The 7,500-nt window shown below is 33.2% G+C and overlaps 1 protein-coding gene across 2 annotated transcripts in view; it reads left to right on the forward strand.

The window, feature by feature from the left end:
• Positions 1–2,888: 2,888 nt before the first annotated feature.
• The window catches only part of tbl1x (transducin beta like 1 X-linked), a 30,729-nt gene continuing 26,117 nt past the window's right edge, over positions 2,889–7,500 (forward strand). Inside the window, exon 1 of one of the 2 annotated variants that reach the window (XM_079619682.1) lies at positions 2,889–3,260. The gene's annotated coding sequence lies outside the window, so the exon portion shown is untranslated. The remainder of the gene's footprint in view (positions 3,261–7,500) is intronic. The other variant, XM_079619681.1, reaches the window with a different exon arrangement.

Here is a 7,500-nt window from a genome sequence, read left to right on the forward strand (position 1 = left end):
AATATTTTTTATTTATTAATTTACATTTTCTAATGCATATTTAATGTATATATATATATAGTTTTACTTCATTTATTTACTTATTTTAATTTATTTAAATAATTGTATTTATTTTGTTTCATTTACTTATGATGTATTTACTGTAATCTTATTTATTTATTTAAATATTTTGTATTAATTAATTTACTTATTTTAATCTATTTTTCATTATTCATATATATACAGTTAATTTATTTATTTACTTATTCAAATAATTGTATTTATTTATTTATTTAGTTTCATTTATTCATATTATGTATTTACTTCAATTTTAATTATTTATTTTAATATTTTTTATTAATTAATTTACTTATTTATTTACTTATTTTTAATTAAATTTTTATTAATTAATTTACTAATTTTAATAAATTTGTAATATATATATATATACACAGTTAATTTATTTATTTACTTATTTAAATACTTGTATTTATTTATTTATTTAGTTAAATTTATTAATATTATGTATTTACTTTAATCTTATTTATCTATTTATATATGTTTATTCATTAATGTACTTATTTATAATCTAATTTGTATTAATTCATTTACTTATTTTAATACATTTTAAATGTATATATATATACAGTTACTTTATTTATTTACTTATTTTAATTTATTTACATAATTTAATTTATGTATTTATTTTTCATTTATTCACATTATGTATTTACATTAATCTTACTTATTTATTTAAATGTTTCATTAATTAATTTACTTATTTTTAATCAAATTTTTCAAATTACTTTACTCATTTTAATATAAATTTATATATAGGCCATAGTTCATTTTTTTAACCTATTTAAATTTGTATATATATTTATATATTTAGTTTCATTCATTCATATTATGTATTTACTTAAACTTATTTATTTATTTAAATGTTTTTTTATTTATTTATTTTAATTTACTTGTTTATTTAATCACATAATTTATTTACTTATTTCATATATTTTTTAAATTTAACCTTATTTTATAAAAAATATATATTTTAACATTTTGTACACAATTTTTCTCTAAACATTTCCATGAACCCTCTAACCTGATCATGATGTAACATCATACAGCGTGTGTGTGTGTGTGTGTGTGTGTGTGTGTGTGTGTGTGTGTGTGTGTGTGAGTGAGATGCAGACTGCAGTGGGGGAGGGGCAATACAGTATCTCTCTCTCACACACACACACACACACACACACACACAGCAGCCCTTCCCCCACTGCAGGTCACATGACCCTGGTGATGCGGCGGGGGAGGGAGAGGCTGAACCTGTTCTTTGTTAGGAGGATCTCAGTGTTACCGTATGCCTTCTGAATGATGCGCGCACCTCTCACACACACACACACACACACACATAAACTCTCTCTCTCTCTCTCTCTCTCTCTCTCTCTCTCTCTCTCTCTCTCTCTCTCTCTCTCTCTCACACACACACACACACACACACACACACACACACACACACACACACACTCACTCACACACACACACTGCGTGGTTACTCCAGTGTTTACGGCTGTCGTAGGAATGTGTCACAATAATGTCCGCCTGTCGTGTTATTTACTCTCCGAGTGTGTGTGACCGTGCAGGAGGAAGAAAGCTGGGTCAGTGTGACCGCGCAGGCGCAAAACACGCGATCATAACAACTGCAGAAGAGTTATTACACATCATCATATTCAGCGCCGGGGTGTCAGTCACACATGAACTCAAACACACTGTGTGTGAAGTGATTATAATGAACATAGGCGTATGTTTCATTCTCTTTGTTGTTTCAGGAGATCACGTGTCATCACTAGTTTAGGAAATTATTGTATACATTTAATACAAATTTTAAATAGATGCTAACCGGACATGACATGAAAAAGCAACATATTTCCCACATAAACCTGGGCTTTATGACAGGGCATTTATTCGGTCACGTGGTTATATGTAACACTGGTTAGCTCCACCCACTGTGAAAACATGATTAAATATCAAATATGATCTGACTGGTTGTGAAAGTGTCGCACGCAAGCGGCTGATCAGAATCAGTGTATACACCTCTGCAATGTCCTGGGAATGCTTGTTTATGTTATTATTTACATATTTATGCTCCTGTATGTCATTCAAAGTATTGAAATATGACGATGACGGTGTAATTTCGCCGTGGATGTGTCTGATGATGTGCTGATGAATAAGCAGGTTTAAGGTCAACTGCTTATTTTTCCATTGTGGGTCACAAAGTGCACAGCTCCCCCTCCCCCCACTCGTGTCTCAATAGCTAGTGAGCGCCCTACCTAGACAGCACTCAGGAAACCAACCTAATGTTGATTTAATTCAAAATTATTTATTGTAAAATCAATTTATGACTGCTTGAATGTATAAAGTCAATAATGAGAACGAATAAAATGTTAATTTCCATAAACTGACAATTGCAATGTGCGTTTTTTGTTTATTTCAATTGGTGTATTCCTCATTAATTAATTAATTAATTAATTATATATATAATAAAACACCAAAACACATTTGCTTTGCATTTTTAATGCAATTCTGTATTAAAAAATGCCTTACTATTTTAAATATATAATAAATAATTTTTGTATAAAAAGCCTGACGATTACATTTAAAATATATAATTTTGCATTTTAATTCGCATTTGTATATACAAAAACTTTACTGTTAAAAATGTAAATGTATAATTTTGCATTTTAATTAAATTTTGTATAAATAAAAACAAAAACAATTTCATTTTATTTTGTATTAAAAATGCTTAGCTGTAAAACTTTAAAAACATAATTTTTATTTTCCTTCAATGTTCTGTAAAAATGCCTTACTATTCACTGCGTACAATATAAATATTATATACTAGAGAAATAGTACGAGTAGTATGCTAGTGTACAGTGCTGTCTAGTTAGGGCGCAGTGTGTGTATGTGAACACCGCCCGCCTCGCGCTCTCTCTCTGCTGTAAGTGTGTGTGTGCGTTACTGTCTCTCTTCCGACGCTCATTCTGTGAGAAACACACAGGAAACTTGTCTAAAAAACACACACGATCGACATTTAAACGTGAACTTTGGCACACGAACCCTCGATGATCGTCTCGCGTCGATGTTTTAACGGAATACAACGATCGCGAGCCGCTGAGGGGAAATCTGACTGGAGAAGATGGGTGTAAAGTCGCAGTTTGCACACTGAAGTTGGAGGATATTTTCCTAGTGGAAGTGAAAGAGAAGCGGGAACTTGAATCTTGGCGGTAAGAATATTTTAGCGTTTGAACTTTTTCTGTGTGGATTGGAAATCTCTCTGAGGAAACTCGGAAGATCTGCTCGACACGCTCCACGTTTGAACTTTACTCACATTTGAAGCATCTAAAGTCTTATTTCCGCCATGTTTTGTGTTGGTCGACCACCTCAGTAAGTGATATACACTTAGTAGAGCTCATTTCGTGTTGTTTTTGTCCTAAAACACGCTGAGGGAAGCGGCACATGCTTCAGGATGAGCGGGTGGGGGAGGGGCGATGTTCACTAGTTACTAGTTAGTTGTACTTAAAATATTAAGTTACTGCAGCATACGCTCAAAACACAATGACCACGTGACACATTTTTTAGTCTTGTTCTCAAATGCGAAGTAGATTAAAGCCAGACAAATTAGATAATATTTTTATGGAGCAGTTTATTGACCCTTTATGTGATGTTTAATGAGTATACAGGGTTAAACTGTATTGTTAACTCTACTTTAACATTGTTCGTTTATTAGTTTATCGGTGTTCAGCTGAAAGCCTCCATCACTTGTTGATAATGATATCAGTGATTTAGATGCTTGAGTCACATGACAGCTTCTGATTTTGTTGGCCTACTGTACTACAGTAGAGCTAGCCTAAATTCTTCTAAATATTTGTTCGTGAGGTAAAAGTTTAATTTTATTGAGTTTTTAGCACCAGACATTAGATCAGCTGCTCTGTTACTTCAAGTTTCTGTAGAAATTTGTGATAATTCTCGTGTAATAAGATTTAAAAAATCATTATATGATTTCCCTCTCTCTAATTGTCATTAAGATTAAGATCGGTTATTGTTTTTCCCAATCCCGCTGAACTGCCTACATCATCCCCACTGGCCCACATGGAATCATGCCTTTTTTTGCTGATTTTGGAGAGCAATATCTCTTACCGATAATCAAATTACCCTGAAATATATTAATCGTTAAAAGATTGTGATCTTGATTCAAACACCCACGTGATTTTATTTCTATATGACAGAGATTCGTCTCTGTCTATTAAACCTTTGACAAAATCAGCGAATATTCAGATCTGCGTTCTGAATCAGAGAGAGCCATTGTCCAGTAACGTTATAGATATGAAACCGCTTTAAGATATTATTTTTGTCTTAAAATAATCACATAAGCACTGGATTAAAGTTTATAGTTCAGATATAATCACTGATGTCTACGGTAGCGATCACCTTTTGAAAGTAACTTGATGCTTCAAATAAAGATTGAATTAATTACATCATTACACCAGTAGGTGGCGACAAGAGAATGTTAAAAATGTGTGAGCCATTGAATCATTCATTCAAGAGATTCGTTCAGAAACGCTGATTCATCCAGTAATGAAACGAGTGAAGTCTTTGAGTGAGTCATTGAATCATTCACTCAACTTGATTTAAATAGACAACCGCAATTAATATTTTGTCACAACCTCTAGTGATTATTTTGTTTTGTTTATTCAGAATCATGATCTCTAAAATCGCTCTATGAAATATTGAACATACAAATTGAAATAACACTTTACAAAAACTAGTGTATTACATGATTTTACTCATACTTAGGGCTGTAAACGATTAATCGCGATTAATTGAATCCAAAATAAAAGTTTGTGTTTACATAATAAATGTGTGTATTGTGTATAATTATTTTGTATATATAAATACACACACATGCATGTATATATCTGAGAAATATTTGCATTTATATACTGCATATATATTTGTATATGATTTATATTATATATAAATATAACTATTTTATATATAAATAACAAATTTTTCTTAAATATATACATGCATGTGTGTGTGTATTTATATATACAAAATAATTATACACATATATTATGTAAACACAAACTTTTATTTTGGATTCGATTAATCGCGATTAATTGTTTACAACCCTACTCATACTGTACCCTAGTGTTTAATTAGATGTAGTGCATGCGATATAGATGTTTAAATGATAATAACATGCTGCACAAAAATGTATATTTAGTGTAAGATAAATTAGAAAAATGTATTTCATCTCAGATATTTCACTGGTTTGAAATTGCACTTTCTAGTGTAAAATTAGTTTACAAAAAGTAGCTAAATTTTATTTTATGCAAATTGCAAAATTATAACTTCTTGTGGACTTATTGGGAGAAAATGTATCTTACTAAAAGGCAAGCTGACAGCATAACCAAATTAGGCAGAAATATGCAATAATAATATATGTAGGCTATATATTGTTTTACAATTTTTTACTTGATGCTTCTCAGTATCCTTCCACCTCTCATTGCAGTGCATTATGGGATTGCTTTCTCTGCAAAGGATGCATGTAGAAAAGTCGAATCTACATGTTTTATTTCAGATGTAAACTAGCTTGTTTATAAATATGTGACCCTGGATCACAAACCCAGTCTGGAGCCGCACGGGTATATCTGTGGCAATAGCAACTATACATTGTATGGGTCAAAATTATCCATTTTTAAAATCATGAGGATATTAAGATCATGTTCCATGAAGATATTTAGTAAATGTCCTACCGTAAATATATAAAACATGTATTTTTGTGAGTGAATGCAGCACAATCGTGAACATAAATGCACAACTTTAAAGGAGATTTTCTCAATGTTTACATTTTTTTGCTCCTCAGATTCCAGATCTCAACCAATTATTGTCCTATCCTAACAAACCACACATCAATGGAGAGATTATTCATTCAGCTTTCAGATGATGTATACATCTCAATGTCTAAAATGTGACTGGTTTTGTGGTCATATAGTTTTATGGCAAATGATATTAATTGCGTTCGGTTCGATTCCCACGCCTCATCCTCATATGCAGATCTCTCCCACGCTACGGCTCACGCTGTTATAAATAGCTTTAGAGTTGTAAATCATCACAAGTTGCCTGAGTTAATGGTTAATAGGATTGCAGAGAGAGAGAGAGAGAGAGAGAGAGAGAGAGAGAGAGTTGTGGTCTGGGGATTTCTCCAGGATTTGAGCAAATATAAACACAGATTGGCCTAGTTTAGACTGTAAACTCCTCTGGGTCTGTTACTGCTTATAATAAACCGGACAAAATGCTTTGCATGTTTAGTGGCGTGTCTGTTTCTTTAACACAGTTTTATGGCTGCGTGATGTACTGAATACTAGTCATGATATAAATGATGCATAAAGCTGTTTTTAATGAGTTAGGCGAGATGTTATCTGGGTGTGTAACAGTGATTGTTTGATACAGGCTCATTTATGACATTATTCATAATTATTGTGGCTTATTGATGTTGAATACAAATATATTACCAGCAGATTAGTTGAGTTTGAATTTAAATATGTAAAGTGCTTTAGCATCAAGACAGTATAGTTGAACGGGTCAGTGAGATTCTTCAGTAAGGACACATTAAATTGTTTAAAAGTGACATAATGTTGCAAAAGATTCTATTTCAAATAAACATATTATGTTTCTACAGCAGTGTAACTGTTTCCAACACTGATAATAATAATTAATGTTTCTTGATCATCAAACCATCATATTAGAATGATTTCTGAAGGATCATGTGACACTGAAGACTAGAAACACACACACACACACACACACTCACTCTCTCACTCACACTCTCATTCACTCTCTCACTCACACACTCACTCACTCACTCACTCACTCACTCACTCACTCACTCACTCACTCACTCACTCACTCACTCACTCACTCTCTCTCACACTCACACACTCACACACTCACTCACTCACTCACTCACTCACTCTCTCTCACACTCACACACTCTCTCACTCACTCACTCTCTCACTCACATACTCTCTCACTCTCTCACTCACTCACTCACTCTCTCACTCACTCACACACTCTCTCACTCACTCACTCACTCACTCTCTCACTCACATACTCACTCACTCACTCACTCACTCTCTCACTCTCTCACTCACTCACACACTCTCTCACTCACTCACTCTCTCACTCACATACTCTCTCACTCACTCACTCACTCTCTTACTCTCTCACTCTCTCACTCACTCACACACTCTCTCACTCACTCACTCTCTCACTCACTCACACACTCTCTCACTCACTCACTCACTCACACACTCTCTCACTCACACACTCTCTCACTCACTCACTCACTCACTCTCTCTCACACTCACTCACTCACTCACTCTCTCTCACACTCACTCACTCACACACTCACTCACTCACTCACTCTCTCTCACACTCACTCACTCTCTCACTCTCTCA

The sequence above is a fragment of the Phoxinus phoxinus genome, assembly GCF_949152265.1.
Source record: "Phoxinus phoxinus genome assembly, chromosome: 7".
Taxonomy (NCBI): domain Eukaryota; kingdom Metazoa; phylum Chordata; class Actinopteri; order Cypriniformes; family Leuciscidae; genus Phoxinus; species Phoxinus phoxinus.